Source organism: Sorex fumeus, unplaced genomic scaffold, assembly GCF_029834395.1.
Source record: "Sorex fumeus unplaced genomic scaffold, SorFum_2.1 ptg000021l, whole genome shotgun sequence".
Taxonomy (NCBI): domain Eukaryota; kingdom Metazoa; phylum Chordata; class Mammalia; order Eulipotyphla; family Soricidae; genus Sorex; species Sorex fumeus.
Window position 1 is genome coordinate 17,203,552 of NW_026606078.1, and position 21,777 is coordinate 17,225,328.

At 38.4% G+C, this 21,777-nt stretch overlaps 1 pseudogene; it reads right to left on the minus strand.

Annotated features, from left to right (window-relative positions):
- Positions 1-4,401: 4,401 nt before the first annotated feature.
- LOC130022989 (uncharacterized) lies at positions 4,402-4,498 on the minus strand (annotated as a pseudogene).
- Between the last annotated feature and the right edge of the window lie 17,279 nt (positions 4,499-21,777).

Consider the following 21,777-nt stretch of genomic DNA (forward strand, 5'->3'; position numbering starts at 1 on the left):
GTGTTTAATCTATTTCTTTGAAAAATGTTATGGGTATCCTTATAGGAAGTGCAGTAAATCTTTACAGAGCTTTGAGGTGTATTGCCATTTTGACAGTGTTAAACCTCTCAATCCATGAGCATGGGATGTGATTCCATTTCCTCATATACTCTCTTATTTCGTGAAGTAGAGTTTGTAGGGTTTTTTTTGTATAGTTCCTTAACATTTTATCATTTATCACTTAACTTCCCCTTAGTCATCGATTTGCTCGAGCGGGCGCCAGTAACGTCTCCATTTGTCCCTGTCGCGTGCTAGCGTAGCCCAATGGCATCTGTTCGATCCGGGAACATGAAGGGCCTCAAACCGATCGTTCATGATGTTGACGAAGAAGTCTGACCATCTGGAAGGTGGACGGCCACGCAGTCTTTTGACATCCCGTGAAATCCAGTCGGTAACACCTCTAGTCCAGCGGTCGTTTCTAAATCTCGTTACGTGACCAGCCCATCTGATTTTCGACACCTTGGTAAATGAGACAGCGTCCCTGATTCTTGATCGTCGACGGATGTCAGAACTCTGGATTATCTCTCTCATTTGAGTGAAACGTGATATTCCAAGCATAGCTCTTTCTATTCTTCTTTGGGAGACCTGAATACCGTTCTCATCTTGTTTGCATAGGGCCCAGGTCTCTGAGGCATATGTTAATGCAGGAAGAACAGTGGAATCAAAGAAAAGTGCCCAGAGCCGGAGGTTCTTCTTCCTCTTAGCTATTTATTCGACGTTCTTGAAGGCATTCCAAGCCGCTCTCTTCCTCCTGCACAGCTCGGGTGCCAGGTCATTTGTCATGTTGACCTCTCGACCTAGGTACATATAGCTGTTGCATTCGCAGATAGTCGTTCCATTGAGAGTGAATGGGGCATCAGGAACAAGGCTGTTTCGCATAAACATTGTCTTCATAAGATTCAGCTGTAGTCCTACCTTTCCACACTCACGGTCAAAGTCGGCCAGCATTTGTGCCGCTTGGCTGATGTTTGGTGTTATGAAAACAATGTCATCAGCAAAGCGGAGGTGGTGTAGTTGCCGACCATCTATCTTCACTCCCATTCCTTCCCATTCCAGTCGTCGCATGATGTTCTCGAGGGTGGCACTGAAGAGTTTCGGTGAAAGGGTATAACGCTGCCGCACCCCTCTCTTGACATCAACAATCACTTCTTTGTAGAATGGTGAGATCCTGCTAGTGAATCTGTAATACAGCTCACGAGGATCCTGATGTACTGGGCTTGAATGCCCTGATTGGCTACGGCTTCAATGACCACTTCCGTCTCAACAGAATCAAAGGCCTTCTTTAAATCCATGAACGTTAAACAGCGGCATCTTGAACTCCCGAGAAACCTCAATGAGTTTGGTTATCTTGTGGATATGGTCGATGGTGCTGAATCCTTTGCGGAACCCTGCTTGCTCGCATGGTTGTCCTTCATCTAGTGTTCTGCCAATCCTATTTAGGATGACTCGAGTGAACAACTTGTAGATGACAGACAATAGGCAGATCGGGCCATAGTTGCCAATGTCATGGATGTCTCCCTTCTTGAACAGTAGGATGGTCCTGCTGGTTTTCCACTGGGACGGAACCTTGCATTCAGACAGGTAGCGAGTGAAGCGCTGAGCCACTGTATTGATGAGTACTGACGGCAGGTTCTTCAGGTGTTCAGGTCTGACCTTGTCTGGGCCGGGTGCTGTTTGTTTCTTTACCAGCGAAATGGCGTGTCAGATTTCGGAAGGGAGAACGTTGGGAACAACATATACATCCTGTGGAATTTGGTATGTTGGCAAGTGGACATGGTTATTGAAGAGATTTGAGTAGAAGTCATGGTAATCTTCTCCATTGCCGTTCTGGAGGATGTGATGGATCCATCAGGACGTCGGAGGGCAGTCATCTTGGTCTTATAGTTGGCGAAGGACAGTCAGCCATTACGAATACTTTTCCTGGCTTCTGCCACATCTATCAGTACTTCTGCTCTTCTCTCTTTTAGGTCTTCCTTGATCGTATCTCTGCACTGCTTTGCTAGCTCGGACTTTAGTTTGCGGTCGCCTGAGGCATGCGCCAAACCACGCTGGCGAATTAGCTCAAGAGTTTTCGAAGATAGGCGATTTTTTGTGGCTATCTCTCTCTTGGCGTTCCTCGCACATTCATGGAGGTGCTGAACCAGTGGATCGTATTCCTCGTCAGTGTTGTCAACAATGGCATCTTCCCATGTTGCCGCAATAGAACCAAAGTATAGTTCCTTAACATTTTAGTTGATTCTAATATACTCGATTTTCTGAGGTATTATTGTGAATGGGGTTGTTTTTCTCTATCTCTTTTTTTTCTTTTTCATTTGAAATATATGGGAAAGCCATGGACTACCGGATATCGATTTTGTAATATGTTACTTTACTAAACAAATCTATTGTTCCCAGGAGCTTTTTTGTAGATTCTTTGGGATTTTCCAAGTATAGTATCATGTCATCTCCAAATAGTAAAAGCTTGAGTTCTTCCTTTTTTATATGGATTCCCTTGATATCTTTTCTTTTTCCTGAGATCCTATGGCAAGTACTTCAAGTACTATGTTGAATAGGTGTGGTGAGAGTGGGTAACTTGTTTTGTGCCTAATTGTATTCTGGGATTCTAGCTCATTGATTTCTGCTCCAAGCCTTTAGTTTTCTCCCCGTTGAGAATAATGCTTGCTGTGGGTTTGTGGTAGTTTGCTTTGACCAGATTGAAGAAAGTACTTTCAACTCCCATTTTGTTGAGAGTTTTTCATCATGAATGGGTGCTGAATCTCATCAAATGCTTTATCTACATCTATCCATATGATGATATGACTTTTATCTTTATTTTATTGAGATGGTGTATTCTGCTTATTGACTAGAGAACGTTAAGCCATCCTTGCATCCGCAAGATAAACCTACTTGGTAATAGTGTGTGATCTTTTGTTGAGTTTCTGGATTCTCTTTGCTGGTAGTTTCTTGAGAATCTGTGTATCTGTATTCATCAAGGAAATAGGTCTGAAATTTTCATTTTTTGTGGTGTCTCTGTCTGTTTTGAGTATTAGGGTGATCTTTGCCTCATAGAAACTATTTGGGAGCATTTCTGTTTCTTCAATTTCCTTGAAAATCTTGAAAAATGTTGGCAGCAGTTCCTCTTTAAAGGATTGAAATATTTCACTATTGAATACATCTGGGCCAAGGATTCTGTTTGGGGGTATATTTTGACCATCATTTCAATTTCCTTGGTAGTGATAGATTCAAGTATTCCAAATCTTCTTGGTTCAGCCTTGGGAGGTAATTGGAATCCATTAATTTATCAATTTATTCAAGATTCTCTCATTTCCTGCTGCAAAGATTCTCAAAATAATTTCTGATGATCCTATGGATTTCTGTAGTTTCTACTAGGATACCCCCCTTTGCATTTCTGATTCGATTTATTAGAATTCTTTCTGTTTCTTTGAGAGGCTTCCAGAGGTTTATTGATCTTGTTTATTTTCTCAAAGAACCAGCTTTTGCTTTTATTGGTCTTCTGGATTGTATTTTGGGTTTCTAGCTCATTGATTTCTACTACAAATTTTATTATTTCCTTGCTCCAGCCTTGTTTGCACTCCTTTTGTTGATCATTTTCCAAAATCTTGAGCTCTAATTTATTCATGTAGGCCCTTTCTTTCTTCCTGATGAATTCTGGCAGAGCTATAATCTTTCCTCTTAACACTGCTTTTGCTGTGTCCCACAAGTTCTGGTAGCTCGCGTCCTCATTCTCATTTGTTTCTGGAACCTTTTTATTTCCTCTTTGATTTCTTCTCTAAGCCAACGGTTGTTCATTACTTCCCTTAAATAAAATATTTCCTTGATGAGATTTAGTCTGTTTGATCTATTGAGAAGTGACAAAGTAGTGTTGAAATCTCCACCTAGTACTGTTTTGCTATCAATGTTTTTTTTTAAGTCTATTTTAAGTTGTTTTTAAGTATTTTGCTGGTCTGTCATGGAGCATCTACATTGAGGAGGGTGAGTTCTTTCTGATGTACAGATCCCATGATCATGAAGAAATGACATTCACTGTCTCTTATAACCTTTAGCCTGAAGTCCATGTGGTCTGATACTAGTATGGCTACTCCAGCTTTGTGGAGGTGTTCTTTTCTTGAAGACTTGTTTTCCAGCCTTTTACTTTTAGCCCATGGTTGCTTTGATTGCTCAGATGTGTTTCTTGCAGGCATCAGAATGTTGGGTTCAGTTTTCTAATTCATCTTCCTATTCTGTGCCTCTGAATTGGCACATTTAGTCCATTGACATTGAGAGAGATTGTTGTTATGGGGATTTGTTCTATCTTTATGTAGAATTTTTGTACTTGTGGGGATTGCCTTAGCTTAAAGTAGCCGTGTTATTTCTTCTTGCAACAAAAATATGGAACTCTTTACAAGTTTGCATGTCATCTCTGTGCAAGGACCATGATAATCTCTGTATCATTTCAATTTTAGTATATGTGTAACCAAACCTAGTAGGAGTTAATTTTTCTCTTCTGATTACTTTGAGTGTTGTCCTTACTTACCCTATGGCAGAGAGTGGTACCTAATCAAGGAAAGTATTTCAAAGCAGCTTGATAGATTTAGAACTTTAATGTCCCAGAAAGAAAAATATGGTTTTTACCATATTATCTTTTACCATAATCAAGGCATCAGTTTTACAAAATAATTCTTTTGGAAGATGTTATATGAGTCCTGTTTAATGCCCTTCCCTGAAACCTTCATTAAGACCATTAAACTAGAGCCTTTTGCTGTTCTCACCTCAGTCCCGTGTACATCTCCAGGAAAAGGTGGATGGTGTTGTCTGCACTTTGACCACCTTGAATGTAAGTAGGATTTTTCTCCTGAAGGAAGAGGTGAGCAGCATATTGATGATTTCATTCCACATTATTATACGTTCAACTTGAACGGAAGTTGAGACTCATGAGGCTCCTGTAAAGGACAGAAAAAAGGGTCTCAGTGAAGTTTAATGGCCAACACACATTAACAACACAGATGACTAAAATCAGCCTGTGTGCATCTTTGTGTATAGTGAGTTTCATATCTAATGATAGTGATTCTCAGTCATGACACATGGGCAAAACAGACCTATAATTAAAAATCTAGTTCTCTGAGCAGAGTGGGGTTTCTTAGGTGATTGAACAAGTGTGTAGTAATTTATTACTAAGCACATACGTAGTTTGAATGATGTGTACTTTTTGATCTGAAATTAATTCCAAATATGTCTAAAATGACAGTCTCCTGATCCCGCACCTGCCTTTCTTCACCGGGGTCCCTTGGAGGGGGTGTGTTGAGTTTCCCTCACCGTGCCAAGCAGAGCCCCGGCACCTGAAGACCTCTGCAACCAGCCATAGGTACGCGTTAGACCACTCTCCCCAAGCTTGAAGGAGCCTCATGGATGAACAAATCTGACAGAGGAGCCCAGGTGTGCCCAACCGGGGGATGAGATCTCCAAGGCTGCTCAGATCAAGACTGGGCCCCCTCCAACCAGATCCCCCATCTCCTAGTAGCTAAGTGTTACAACCACGAACTGCCCCTGGAGTCATGTAATCCCATCAATGTCCAAGATACAGAGACTGGATTTTGTTGATAAGACAACAACAATTATTGTCCAGTTCTTACTCTGAGAGAACCTGGTAGGCATCTGCGAGTATCTTGCCCTTGTGTTTACCAGTCATTTACACTTCTTTCAATACAGATTATATGATCATGGTTTATGCTTATTTTTACTATTGAAGTTGAATAGCTAAATACTGATTTATTTCACAGCACTAATTTATTAAAAACATTCATCCTTGGCCTATCATATTAATTGCCAATATTTGTTGGTTTTGGTTGTTTTTTGATTACTTAAATTGGTTTTGGTCCTTTTCTTTCAGGTTGAAAAATTTTGACACAAATTAGTATATGTTTTTCTTTATCTTCTACAGTTTTAAACTGAGAAAAACTGTTTGTTTTGTACAAATAAGATACCTGTGCATTTACTATTTCTTCTCATTTTATTTACATTTTAACACATCTCGATTCATCTACAACTTATCCTAGTAAGTGTTGTCATATTGAAAGAAACCACCAATTTTTTCAATCATAGCACTGTAGCACTGTCCTCCCGCAGTTCATCCATTTGCTCGAGCGGGAACCAGTAACATCTTACAACAAATTGTGAGACTTGTTGTCACTGGCTTTGGCCTACCGAATACGTCATGGGTATCTTGCCAGGCTCTTGCTATGTGGACGAGATTTTCTGGGTAGCTTGCCGGTCAGAGGAATCGGAATCAGGGTTGGCCTCCTGCAAGGCAAATGCCCTACCCACTGTGCTGTAAACGTTATCTAAAATATACTAGTAATACCAAATGTTGTTTCATTAACAGTGCAATATAAACAATTATTTAGTAATTTTCTTGATTTATTAATGAAATAGCTAAGCTCTTGAGTATCATGGGAGTATTTTTCTAACACAAGAGTCTGACGAAGGTGAAACTGTTATAACCGTCTTGTAGAATTCCATCTCCCTAGCCTGCTTCACTCTACACCACTCTCTATCCAATCCGGTCTTCTTCTGGGATTCAGACCTCCTGATTGGCTACCCTCTAGGTTTCAACTGCCTACTTTATGACATCATTCTGCCACCAAACCAATCACCAACTGATAGAATCTTGGGGGTCCCATGTAGTTGTTTGTAAACAAATTTGAATCATCATGGCAAGTGACGAGTAACCAATGACCAATCACCAGTGAGCAGTCGTCTGTACTGAACACTTGTGGTCTTAAGCCGCTTCAGTGTTCAGACGTAATCTCGTACCATCTCCTCTTCTCGTCAACCTTTCATCGGTATTTCCTCTTCTCTGACCATGTCAGGTAAGGAATAATACTTTTCAAAGCTTTTCATTAGATTTATAGTCCCTAAACTTAGCAGTCAAGTAAAAAGAGCACGTAGTAATGAAAGAAAGTATTCAAGTAGAATTTTATAAGCCTCATTTTAGCTTGACTTTGACATTTGTTGTGTGATTTTAGACACTGGCTTACTTTCTCTCACATACAAAGTGTTTTTCCTCATTGATTACATTATATTTTAGACATACTTAGGAGCTCAAATACACACACATACATACACACACATGCACATATATATATACATATATATATATGAGTGTTGATTCTCTGTGTTTCTTTTTCCTTTTAATAGTGAATTTTACATGATATCCATTGAAAACAAGTAAATCAGAGACAGTATTTTTACAGAAACAGAAAATATAGATGCTGTTAAAAACTGTTAATATATACTAACATGTGTTCTCTCTAATGGTCTCTCCACTTGTATTTATACTTCAGTATTTTGAATATAGTGATATTACAAAGTAATAATCATTGATCTTTAAGTTTTCTATTTAAACCAGGTAATAAGAGAATATGGGGCATGGGGAAGGTGTGGAGTGCTGAGCGTTAGGGAGGCAAGCCCTCTAAGGTAAGCAAGTTTGGGATCACTTTCATCAAACTTTGACCAATCGACACCAAGACAATATGAGGGAGAAAAAAATGGGAAAGAAAGAAAGAAAGAAAGAAAGAAAGAAAGAAAGAAAGAAAGAAAGAAAGTATAGGGACTTCGATTATCAAGAAGGGGAAAACGTTTGGACATAAAGTTGAAGAGAACCAAAGACTTAACATCAAAAAAGAAAGAATATATATGAAATATGCTGAGAATAATCCACTGAGAGCAAGTCAAAGAATTTTACTTCAATAAATGTCAGGACTAGAAAATATACTATGCCTTCAATAGGGTACCAGTAGGAAAAGCTCTTTATCAGAAAGCCATCCTTGCTGGCTTTTTTCCTTATTATTTCTAAGAACACAGTACTTGGTACTTGAAAATTTGGAGTATAAACACGCTTCAGAAATGATGCTCCCCATAAATAGCTAATAGTGTTTATCTAGGGCGGTGGAAGACCCAGAATCTTCAATGTTTTTATTACGTTCTGGTTTTTAAGTTCATGTATGCGCTGCCTGTTAAAATAAAAAAAAATGGTATATTCTAACTTGAATCAGGAGGTTTGATTCATTTGTGTGGTCAGTAGGTTCCAGGTTAAAGCTGCTTGTCATCTTTACAAATATTATTTCATGTGATTTTTTCTTCCTAACATGAGAGTACTTTGATAATAGTCAAGTTTTGTTTTTAGATCCTAAGAGGAAATAGAAAAATCAAGTCTCACATGACTAATTACACATTTTTGTCATATTTCTGAATTCTGAGTTTTCCTACATAAAGATATTTTATGGGATTTTGGTGCTCATTTATTAAACATTGAGAAGAAAGTTTTCCTGTTTGATAAATATAATTCTAATCTAGGCATTGAAAGTAAATTTGCAATATTTTGTGATCACTTTTTAAATGGTCTTTTCTGTTTCTTGTGTGATCAAGTGAAATCCTCTGCTATGTTTAACACGTGTTGTTTGCTGGTTAATATTCAAAGGTACTGATGAGTATAATTTTTTGTAATTTTGAAGTTTCTTTCTGTATTTTACTCATTTAAAACATTTCTTGTCTATGAAATAAAATCACGTTTATTCCTATTTTCTTTTTGTTATGTAGTTACTGATAAATCCTTTCTCTTTAATGGACTGGTAAAGTGTCACTCAAAAATCACCTTCTATTCCATTTTTTGGCTAGCAGTTTTTACTAAAATAAAATACAGTCTTCATATTGTATATGTGGAGCAATTTAGTAATAATCTTATTGGACTGTTTTATTTGGTTTTGTTTGGGATGCCATCCACTGTTATTCAAGACTTACTCTTGGGTCTGTTCTCCATAACATACCGTACTATGCTGCTTGCTACAGAGCCCAGATTTCATTAATATCTACATAATTCTTTTTCAGTTCTGTGATACATATTTTTCATGATGTTTTCCTTACACTTCCTCCTATGTAAATAACATGAAATAGAAAAATTATATTCGTGTATGCATTATTATTCTTAGAGTTATGAGTAACTACATTGTTGATAAACAACTTAATACACAGAATTTAAATAAAGTTTTCCTTCCAAAAATATTTCTTGGGAAAAACTCAAGTAGTGATTTTTGAAGTGGATCAAAAATCAGGGTAACCTTCAATGCATCAACAAGATTAAGTTGTATGTGAACCATAAGTAACAGGTACTCACCTGATCTTGGGGAAGTTCCCATAATATCTCCAGCCCAAAGTAACCTGGCGCTGACGCCAACTCCAACGCAGGAACAAAAAGTTAAGAATTTTGATCAGAAGAAAACTGGGCTTTCAAAACCTCTGGAGACCTACCAGATCCCAGTAGACCTAGATCATGCAAAGATCTGCAGGTAATGAACACCACTGACACAATCACTCTGAAGCAGGTGGGAGAAAATTCAAGTGGCACTAAGCGGACCTCCCATGCAAAACGGAAGAACAAAAAGGAGGCTTCTGAACCTCTTGAGGGATAACCCAAGGCCAAAATCCAGCCAAAAGTCTGAGAATGCTTGCTAAGGGGAGCAGGGATTGTTTGTAATGCTGCAGTCAGTGAGAGGTGTCCTGTGACCACAGCCAAAACTAACAGCAAATCTCACAAAGCTGCCTCCAGCAGGATCAGCAAGACAAAGAGCCATGGGCAGGAGAAGATAAAAAACACCAGAGAAAACTCTAAGAAAGCTAATGAGTGTAAGCAGCTAGGGAACAAGGTCAAGGCAGAAGAAAAGTCCACCATTGGCAAGATGAAATGCAAGGAAACTCAACCTGAGCTTTGCCAAGAGGCAGTTAAAAAACCCCGCCACTACCTAGGCATACACATGCTGGATTCTGTCCAATTGTTTCATGCTCTGGGGAAGAGTGATCCAAAACTTGGAATCTCTTCCTCCCAGGTCCTGAGTAGCTCAAAGAACCCCAAAGATGTCAAGCCATCCTCAGCTGTCAAGCCATGGCTAGGTGCTACACGGGATGGAAAAGGCCTTGAGAAAACTCAGGTCAAAGCACAGAAATCAAGTAGCAGTGCTGAAAAACGCTCATCTCCATCCCAGTCTGAGCTGCCACCTCCTGGGAAGGTCAAATTGGTACCTTTGCCGTTTCTTACCATGGAGAATCCACAAGCTGGACCTGTTCCTCGGAGACGAAAATCTTTAGCCACACATCTTCCTGCTGCAGCTTACCCTGCCAAGCCTGGCTCTACCAATGCAGCTCAGCCAAATGCTGCCAATTTTTCCCCGTCAACCACTGCATTTTTGCCTGGTCCTTCCAATCCTGCTAAGTCCATTTCAACCAACCTATCTCGACCAGGTTTGCAGAACCCTAGTAGCCGGCCTATTCATCAGCCTGCAGCTTCTAGACCTGCTCCCTACAAGACAGCAGCTGGCACTTCTCTACAGCGGGAGCCTCCTTCTGTCTCTGTGAACAAGCCGCAGTCGTCACAACAAGTGCCCAAACGTCAGAGTCACTTTCTCCTCCAAGACTTCCGTTTCCAACCGATTCCATGGAGAAAACCCAATGTTCCTGAGCCAGTCATGTCAAAGCCCATCACCAAAGAGCAGAGACCAGAGCGTGAGGCTATGAAAAGAAAGGCTCAGCAGGAGCTTGAACACAGAAACTTGAACACAGAGCCAAGAGTAAGACTAGAGCACAGTCAAGTATGCCCATCACTGGTGTCCTTGAAAAAAATGGGAGAAATGGCACGGTTTGTGGTTTTCGGTTAAAATAATAAATTTGGAATAGGCTGAGCAAGGCAGATGAGTCTAAGATGATGAGAAGAAAAGTAAAAATTCTTCCATGGAGGCTGTGTTTACACCTCATGGCCTCCTTTGGGAAGGAAGCAAATTTGAGACACATCACTGAAAGGTTTGTGTGGTCTATCCATAAATGATGGTTGGGGAATGCGAACACATACACTGTGGAATAAACCTACCAGATGAGTGACCAATGCCCTCAGAGTCATTCAAGGATGACTCTTAACAAGGAAAAAGCCAAGAGAACAGTTGACGCATGAAGCCTGAAGATCAGCTCCTGGTAGATGCTAAGATAAGACACCATGTCCTGGAGCCCTCTTTTCAGCACCCCTAGCTGCACAATTTCAATTATTCCCAACAATATTCAGAGTTGCTATCGTGGTGACACTTTACTAGTGAGTTTCAACAATGTGGTCCATTGCCTATGTAAGTCTTTGGATTTGTAAACTCCCCAAGGTAGCCAAGCCAGCTTTCAGGAAATTTCTGGTGGCAGGAGCTCAAATTATATTAGCTTGAGGGGCTGGTCTTTGGTCTTCGATGGTCCCTGTTGCCTGTAGCTTTCTCTAAACATCGCTTTTAACTGCTGTTCACACAAGAACCAACTTTATAAATGGCGTTGTGGTTCCATTGTGGTAGGTACCATACAAAGACATGCGTCCTAGGTCACCACTCCCAAAGCAGTTAGTACGAATTGACCTTGAGCCTGGAAGGAAGGTTGTGGTAGAAAGAGATGGTCCTAGAAGAGTTAATGGGGTGATGGATGGTTGGAAAGGAAACCGGGAAGGGTAGCGAAGTGGAAATCTGGTGATCATCATGGGATAATTGGTGGATTTTTTTCAAATACGTTAAAATATTTTTTGAAAATGAGATTCAAGACAAACATACGAAAATAAGATAGGTTCCAAAGTACAGTTTACATATAAGACCCAGAAACCTGAAGGGCTGGCATTCCTTCTGGAGCTTTCAATCATACCATTTACTAAATATGTTATTTTCACATCAATTACCTGTGGAGAGGAATAGTGAGAAACAGAATGCCACCAGAAAAGCAAACTGGATGACCACCTTCATTAAAAGCCAGGTGGAAGGTGTTCACATGGATCCTAAGTGCAAATATATGTTAACAGGAACATATATTTAACTAACTCTGCTTGGTACCAGTAATAACTTTGTTGAAAATGGGGGGAAATGAAAGCAGTTTCTGACTGACATGAGACTAACCAGTTAATAGATTTTCTCAGGAAAGGGTAGTTGACTGGCTGGGAACAGAAAAACGTGAAAAGTGTTTTGCTACCTTTAATGTATGGCTGGAGGGAATTGATCCCAGAAATCTCCTAAAAGTAACAAGCTTCAACTCTCTTGAAGGAATGTTGTATTCTTAATCACTTAATCACTTAACTTCCCGTTAGTCTTCGATTTGCTTGAGCGGGTGCCAGTAACGTCTCCATTTGTCCCTGGCGCGTGCTAATGTAGCCCAATGGCATCTGTTCACTCCGGGAACATGAAGGGCCTCAAACCAAACGTTAATGATCTTGACAAAGAGGTCAGACCATCTGAAAGGTGGGCGGCCACGCGGTCTTTTGACATCCCTTGGAATCCAGTCGGTAACAGCTCTAGTCCAGCAGTCTTCTTTAAATCTCATTACGTGACCAGCCCATCTGATTTTCGACACCTTGGTAATGAGACAGCGTCCCTGATTCTTGATCATCAACGGATGTCAGAACTCCGGATTCTTTCTCTCATTCGAGTGAAACGTGATATTCCAAGCATAACTCTTTCTATTCTTCTTTGGGAGATCTGAATACCGTTCTCATCTTGTTTGCGTAGGGCCCAGGTCTCTGAGGCATATGTTAATGCAGGAAGAACAGTGGAATCAAAGAGATGTGCCCGGAGCCGGAGGTTCTTCGTCCTCTTAGTTATTTCTTCGACGTTCTTGAAGGCATTTCAAGCCGCTCTCTTCCTCCTGCACAGCTTGGGTGCCAGGTTATTTGTCATGTTGACTTCTCGAACTAGTTGCACATAGCTGATGCATTCGGAGATGGTCGTTCCGTTGAGAGCGAATGGGGCGTCAGGAACAAGGCTGCTTCTCACAAATATTGACTTCATAAGATTCAGCTGCAGTCTTATCTTCCCAGTCTCACGGTCAAAGTCGGCCAGCATCTATTTTCGTTGTCTACGCACCAACATCTTATTATGATGAAAGAGAAATCGAGAAGTTCTACATGGAGCTAGAGAAGTTCTATAAAGAAGACCACACCTTCTACAAGATCATTGTGGGTGATTTTAATGCCAAGATAGGACCGAGAAGATCAGCTGAAGAACTTCACATCGGGACCCATGGCCTAGAATGGAACGAACAGGGTGAGAGACTGTCTGAGTTCATCATGTTGACCAAGACCATTCATGGTAACTCACAGTTCCAGAAGGCAGAATCTAAATGATGGACATGGGAGTCTCCCGGTGGACGATTCCACAACGAAATAGACCACATCATATTAAATCGATGGTTTTGCCTGACAGATGTCACTGTTGTCCCAAAATTTCGAACGGGATCGGACCACCGTATACTTCGTGCAAAATTCTACTTCACAGAGCAGGGAGATAGGGCTACAAAGTTCAAAAAGAGAACTCCCAGAATGACCACCAACTGGGAACTCTTTGGTACTATTGCGGCAACATGGGAAGATGCCACCGTTGACAACATTGAGGAGGAATACGATCGACTGGTTCAGCACCTTCATGAATGTGCGAGGAATGCCAAGAGAGAGATAGCCACAAAAAATCGCCTATCTTCGAAAACTCTTGAGCTAAATTGCCAGTGTGGTTTGGCGCATGCCTCAGGCAACCACAAGCTAACGTCCGAGCTCGCAAAGCAGTGCAGAGATGCGAACAAGGAAGACCTCAAAGAGAGAAGAGCAGAAGTACTGGTAGATGCGGCAGAAGCCGGGAAAAGTATTCATAACGCCCGCCTGCCTTTGTCAACTATAAGACGAAGATGACTGCCCTCCGATGTCCTGATGGATCCGTCACATCCTCCAGAATGGCAATGGAGAAGATTATCCATGACTTCTTCTCAAATCTCTTCGATAGCCATGTCCACTTGCTGACATACCAAATTCCACAGGATGGATATGTCCTTCCCAATGTTCTCCCTTCCGAAATCCGACACGCCATTTCGTAATTCGTAATTACGTAATTCGAAATAATTCGTAAGAATTATTTCCCTAGATCTCACTAGTATACATGATAGTCATATGAATACATCTGTGTGGATACATCGCTGGTATCTAATTTAGAGAATAGATATATAGAGATTAGATCACATAGCTGAGTTTGATCTCAACTTTTCTAGTCACTCCCCTGCCCCCCACACACCCAAAGACTTGTACGAATCCTTATGTATCCATGACTTGTCCTCCTCCCCTCTCCCAGAATCTTTTAAAATTTCTTTTCCAGTACTAATGTAATGCACTTTAGAAAATCTTGAGTTAACCTTAATTCTTGTCATTTAGCTTTTATATAGAGAACCAAGAAAATCTTATTAAAAGTGTATTTTTGTATTCTTTGAAAATAGTAATAAGAACATTATCATTGAGTCCCTGAATATACATTATATAAAGAATTTTCTGAGAAATTCCCTGTATAAATCAATACTTGAAGAAATAAATGACTTCTCTGAATGAGAATGAACTGGGACATTTCAAAGTACCAATCAGTGAATCAAAGATGAATCATAGCATCCTATAACTAAAAATGATCTTGATGTACTCTAGTCAACACCATTACATTTTTTTCTTATACCAGCTGATAGCACTTTTAATTTTTTAAATTATTATCCATTCTTTTTTATTAGTGAAACACCATGAGGTACAGTTGTAGACTTACATACCTTAGTGCTTGGGTTTCAGTTATACAAGTATCAAGTAACCATCCCTCCACCAGTGCCCATTCTCCACTACCAATGATCACAGTGATCCTCCCACCCCCCATCTCCCCCACTCCGCCCCAACTCAGGGCATTCCCTTTTGCTTTTTCTTTGATTTTGTGTGCTGTGGTTTGCAATGGAGGTCAGTACCATTAAATTTTCAAAGAAGAAAATAGGCCCCTAGATGTTCAAGCCACTGCTGTTTCCTGGGCTTCTTCCCAGTATGTACCCTGCTCCAAGCCAGGCTTTGGAAATATGCTGGGAAGGAAAACTGGATGTTCCTTTCCTCACACTGACCTAAAAGACTCTTGCTGATTCTCAACCACATCAACTATTTCATTTGTTGCCTGATATCACCTCCTGTCGTTTATTTAAAAAAAAAAACCATTTGATTTGTTTCTGGAATATAAAGAAAAAAACTGAATGTAGTAATAAAACAAAAGCAAAGTCAAACCTTTACACTCTAACATCAGAATTGTCCTTACAAGAGGGGAAGTAAAGGATTGAAATGGGTAGGGGAATGTTGTTAGTTGGTTGTGGACAGTAGCTGGATATTTGATAGTGCATGGAGTATGAATACACAGTTGCTGAGATGAGGAAGTCTGTACTTGAAGCAAATACAGTTTGTTAACTAGTCATCATAAATACATGATTGCCACTCAATGCCTCTTTTCATATGTATTTTAGATAATTCTTCCCTCCTCTGTTTGCTTAGGACCAGGACTTTGCCTCTCCCCTCCCTGTTCTTTCAGGAAGCCAGAGAGAATTCTTCAGGCAGGAAGAGCATGAAATTTACATAGGAATGGTACTACATGGACAGTATCATGTTAAGCAAAATGAGTCAGAAAGAGAGGGACAGACAGAGCAAGATTGCATTCACCCGGAGAACATAAAATAAAAAAACAGGAGACTAACTCCCAAGAGTGGACAGGATTAGTGTAAGGAATTTGTCGTCATATCTTGGAGACCAACCACACATGCTAGCAGAAAAGGCAGCTGAAATAGAGAATGGAGCACCAAATAAAGGGTGTTGGGAGGATCCTCCCAGGATGGGAGAGTATGCTGAACATAGACTATAGACCAAACATGATTGCCACTCAATGCCTCTTTTCCAAACCGCAACACCTAAAAGGAGAGAGAGAACAAAGGCAAATGCCCTGCCACAGAGTCAGGGTGGGATGAGGGGATGGGGGGTGGGAGGGATACTGGGATCCGTGGTGGTGGAAAATGGGCACTGGTGGAGGGATGGGTATTAGATCATTGTATAATTGAAACCCAAGCACAAAAATTTGTAAGTCTACAACTGTACCTCATGGTGTCTCACTAATAAAAAATTGAAAATTAAAAATAAAAAATTGGAACATAAAGTAAAAATAAAACAAGAGAAAGATCTAACAATAGCAAAGAGGACTATAGTACTCAAAATGTTGAGAAACAGGCACTATGGCAAGTAATTTTAAATACGCATCCAGGAGAGAATATAGAATTGTTCGTGAACAAATCTACTCTACAGATTCATCTTATCCTTGAAATGGAAAAGGACAATATGTTACAGTTACCAAATTGCAAAAAAGATATATATCATCTATTTTTTGCTATGTTTCTATGCTTTACCAAGTATTATTCTAATTTTTAAATTGACTTTAATGATTAAAACAGTATTTGCCTCCATTAAACTTTTTAATTAAATTTTTTATTAGAAGTGATTTTAATTATTAAAAAAGTTTTATTATCATGTCATTTTCTAAAAGAAACATATAGGCCAAAGAGCTAGTGCAGAATGTAGAGGGTGTTTACCTTGTATTCAGCTAACCTGAGTTCAATCCCCAGAACCCTGAGCCTACCAGGGGTGATCTCTGTATAGAGTCAGAAGTGAATCCAGAGCACATCTGGGTGTGCTCCACTCCCCACATAAAAGGAAGAATAGAAAAGAAAACCATATAACTTATTCTTGAGTAACATAGAGCTTAAGGGTGCTAACTCCTCTATAATGTTCAAAAACCCCCAAATTTAATAGATAGTCTGCTATTGACCAAGAAGATGGATTTCTAATAGTACTTAATTCCATTGTCTGCAAGTAGTGCTATATGTGGCCTGTCCATCTGTAAATTTTGATACATTTTAAAACTTTAATCTATTTTATAATAGACTTTATAATACATATGTATATGATGGTAGTAAGTGATAATTTATATTTCTATTTTGGTGGGGTATTTGAGCCATAGTATGTGGTGCTTGGGACTTCAGACTCTGTGCTCAAGGGTCATTCCTGGTGGTGCCAGCCATAAATTTGGGTTGACTGTGTGCATGGTAAGTGCTTTAACCCCTATACTAAGTCTGGGGTCCAATCAAATCAATTATCTGCATATATTTTATACATACATGGCATAGTTTTTCTTAGATTTTTTTATATTTCTAGGATATGATGATCATCTTTAATTATTTCACATCCATACCAATGTCCAAAAATTCTCAAAATATAATTATTGAAAAATATCATATAGAAGTCCAAATTTGTATTGTTCATGGGATAACTATATTAAGAAGAAAATAGAACCACAATAAACATACAAGTAAAATGGAGGTACATTTCTTTGGAGTCTTTCAATTATGCATTTATATTAGTCTATATACATGTATGATTTTTAAATAAACAATTTCTGTTACTATAAATTGTTTATTGAGATATTATAATTGTAATGTTTTCAAGCTAAGATGACATTGATGTGGACATTTATATCTATTTGTCTACTTTTCTAATTCTTTCCTTAATATCAATTCTTAAAAGCTAACTTACTTATGACTGGATATGTAGCTCAGGACAAAAGAACTTGGCTTGCATGTATGAAATTTTGGTTTCTATTTTTCGCACTATAGAAGCAAAAGAAATCATTAATTGTGTTTGGAAATATGCCTCAGTGGTAAAATATTTGCCTCACATTTCTGAGGTTAAGGGTTTGATCCTTGAATTTTCATATACACACACAAAAGCTAACTTACAACAAAGTCTCACACTGGAGACCTAACTGGGACCGCTCAAGAAAATCGATGAACAATGGGAGGACAGTGACAGTGACATTGACTTAATGAACATTAAACTGCTTTAAGCTATATATTGCCTAACTATTATACAGATTTAATTCTCAATAAAATAACTAGAAACGATCTATTTTCTAGCATCTTTGCTAGGGAAAGATAGCACCTGATATTTCAATATTTGTAATTTGGGGGACATTTTAATTTGTGCTCTTTGTCTACCAGTGAACTTGAAAATTGCTCTTGTGTGGTACTACATGGAAAATATTATGCTATGGGAAATGAGTCAGAAACAGAGGGACAGACATAGAAAGATTGCATTCATCTGGGTAATATAAAGTAACAAAATAAGACACTAACACACAAGTACAACTGTCATAAATACCAGGTTGTTCACTCCATGACTTAGAGGCCAGCTGTATTCTCTAGGGGTAAAGGCAGCGCAGATAGAGAAGGGAGCACCCAATAAAGGGTGCTGGTAAGATCTGCCCAGGATGGGAGATGCCTGCTGAAAGTAGTCTATGGACCGAAGAGGATTGACACCCAATGTTCCTTTTGTAGAACATAGCACCCAAAAGGAGAGATAGAAAGAAAGGTAGTGCCCTACCAAAGAGGCAGGGTGGGATGGGGGATGGGGAGTAGGAGGGATACTTGGATTGGTGGGAGTGGAGATTGGCCACTGGTGGTGGGATGGGTACTCGATCACTGTATAAATGAAACCCAAGCGCAACAACTTGTAAGTCTAAACTATACCTCATGGTGTTTCATAATAAAACAAAACAAAACAAAACAAATTTCAAAAAAAAAAGAAAATTGCTCTTGTGTTTACTAGTCATTTACACTTCTTTCAATAGACATTATATTATCATGGTTTATGCTCATTTTTTCTATCAAGTTTAATAGCGTAATACTGATTTATTTCACAACACTAATTTTTTAAAACCATTCATCCTTGGCCTATCATATTAATTGCCAGTATTTGTTGGTGTTGCTGGTTTTAGATCACTTAATTTGCTTTTTGTCCTTTTCTTTCAGATTGTAAAATTTTGGACAAATGAGCATATGTTTTTCTTTATCTTCTACAGTTTTAAACTGAGAACAATTGTTAGTTTTGTACAAATAAAATACCTTTGCATTTACTATTTCTTCACATTTTATTTACTTTAACACATCTATATTCATCTACAATTTATCCTAGTATGTGTTGTAATATTGAAAGAAACCACCATTTTTTTCAATCATAGCACTGTAGCACTGATCTCCCGCGGTTCATCCATTTGCTGGAGCGGGAAACAGTAACATCTTACACCAAATTGTGAGATTTGTTGTCACTGGTTTTGGCCTATCGAATAGGTCATGGGGAGTTTGCAAGGCTTTTGCTATGTGGACAAATTACTTTGGGTAGTTTGCCGGGCAGAGGAATCGGAATCAGGGTTGGCCTCCTGCAAGGCAAATATTCTACCTGCTGTGCTGTGAACGTTATCTAAAATATACTAGTAATACCAAATGTTGTTTCTTTAACAGTGCAATATAAACGATTATTTAGTAATTTTCTTGATATGTTAATGAAATAGCTAAGCTCTCGAGTATCATGGGAGTATTTTTCTAACACAGGAGTCTGAGGAAAGTGAAACTCTTATAACTTTCTTGTAGGATTCCATCTCCCTAGCCTGATTCATTCTACCCTGCTCTCTATCCAATCCTGTCTTCTTCTTGGGATTCTGACCTCCTGATTGGCTAGCCTCTACCTTTCAACTGCCTACTTTATGACATCATTCTCCCACCAAGCCAACCACCAACTGATAGAATCTTGGCCGTCCCATGTAGTAGTTTGTAAACAAATTTAAATCATCATGGCAAGTGACGAGTGACCAATGACCAATCACCAGTGAGCAGTCGTTTGTACTGAACACTTGTGGTCTTAAGCCGCTGCAGTGTTCAGACGTACTCTCGTACCGTCTCCTCTTCTCGTCTACCTTCCATCGGGATTTCCTCTTCTCTGACCATGTCAGGTAAGGAATAATACTTTTCAAAGCTTTTCATTAGATTTATCATCCCTAAACTTAGCAGTCAAGGAAAAACAGCACGTAGTAATGAAAGAATGTATTCAAGTAGAATTTTATAAGCCTCATTTTAGCTTGACTTTGACATTTGCTGTGTGATTTTAGACATTGGCTTACTTTCTCTCACATACAAAGTGTTTTTCCTCATTGATTACATTATATTTTAGACATACTTAGGAGCTCAAATACACACATACATAAATACATATATATATATGAGTGTTGATTCTCTGTGTTTCTTTTTCCTTTTAATAGTGAATTTTACATGATATCCATTGAAAACAAGTAAATCATAGACAGTATTTTTACAGAAACAAAATATAGATGCTGTGGAAAACTGTTAATATATACTAGTATGTGTTCTCTGTAATGGTCTCTCCACTTGTATTCATACTTCAGTATTTTAAATATAGTGATATTACAAAGTAATAATCATTGATCTTTGAGATTTGATTTTAGCCAGGTAATAAGAAAATATGGGGCATGAATAAGGTGTGGAGTGCTGAGGGTAGGGAGGCAAGCCCTTAAAGGTAAGAAAGTTTGGGATCACTTTCATCAAACATTGACCAATCGAAACCTAGACGTTATGAGGGAGAAATAAATAGGAAAGAAAGAACGAAAGAAAGAATGAAAGAAAGGAAGAAAGAAAGAAAGAAAGAAAGAAAGAAAGAAAGAAAGAAAGAAAGTAGAGGGACATCGATTATCAAGGAAGGGGAAAACGTTTGTTCAGAATGTTGAAGAGAACCAAAGATTTAAAATCAAAAAAGAAAGTTACCAGTAGGAAAAGCAGATTATCAGAAAGCCATCCTTGCTGGCATTTTTCCTTATTATCTCTTAGAACACAGTACTTGGTTCTTGACAATTTGAGTATAAACACGCTTCAGAAATGATGCTTCCCATAAATAGCTAATAGTGCTTATCTAGGGCGGTGGAAGACACAGAATCTTCAATGTTTTTATTATGTTATGGTTTTAAGTACATGTACGCGCTGCCTGTTAAAATTAAAAATTGGTATAGTCTAACTTGAATAAGGAGATTTGATTCATTTGTGTGGTAAGTAGGTTCCAGGTTAAAAAAAATTTGTAAAAATAGTTTTACAAATATTATTTCATGTGATTTTTCCTCCTAACATGAAAGTATTTTGATAATAGTCAACTTCTGTTTTAAATCCTAAGAGGAAAAAGAAAAATCAAGTCTCACAGGTCTAATTACACATTTTTGTCATATTTGTGAATTAAGATTTTTCCTACATTAAAGATATTTTATTGGATTTTGGTGCTCATTTATTAAACATTGAGAAGAACGTTTTCCTGTTTGATAAATATAATTCTAATCTAGGGGTTGAAAGTAAATTTGCAAGTTTTGTGATCACTTTTTAAATGGTCTTTTCTGTGTCTTGTGTGATCAAGAGAAATCCTATGCTATGTTTAACACGTGTTGTTTGCTGGTTAATATTCAAAGGTACTGATGAGAATAATTTTTTGTACTTTCGAAATTTCTTTCTGTATTTTACTCATTTAAAACATTTCTTGTCTATGAAATACAATCATGCTTACTCCTATTTTCTTTTTGTTATGTAGTTACTGGTAAATCCTTTCTCTTTAATGGACTGGTAAAGTGTGCACTCAAAAATCACCTTCTATTCCATTTTTTGGATAGCAGTTTCTTGTAAAATAGAATACTGTCTACATATTGTATATGTGGAAAAATTTATTAATAACCTTATTGTACTGTTTTATTTGGTTTTGTTTGGGATCACATCCACTGTTATTCAAGGCCTACTCTTGGGTCTGCTCTCCATAACTTACTGTACTATGCTGCTTGCTACAGAGCCCAGATTTCATTAATATCTATATTATTATATTATAATTATAATATTATTATAATATTTTATAATATTATTATAATAATTATAATATTATTATATTGGAACAATAATTTAATATTAGATAATTTAATAATATTAATAATAATAGATAATTATATTATAATTATATAATTA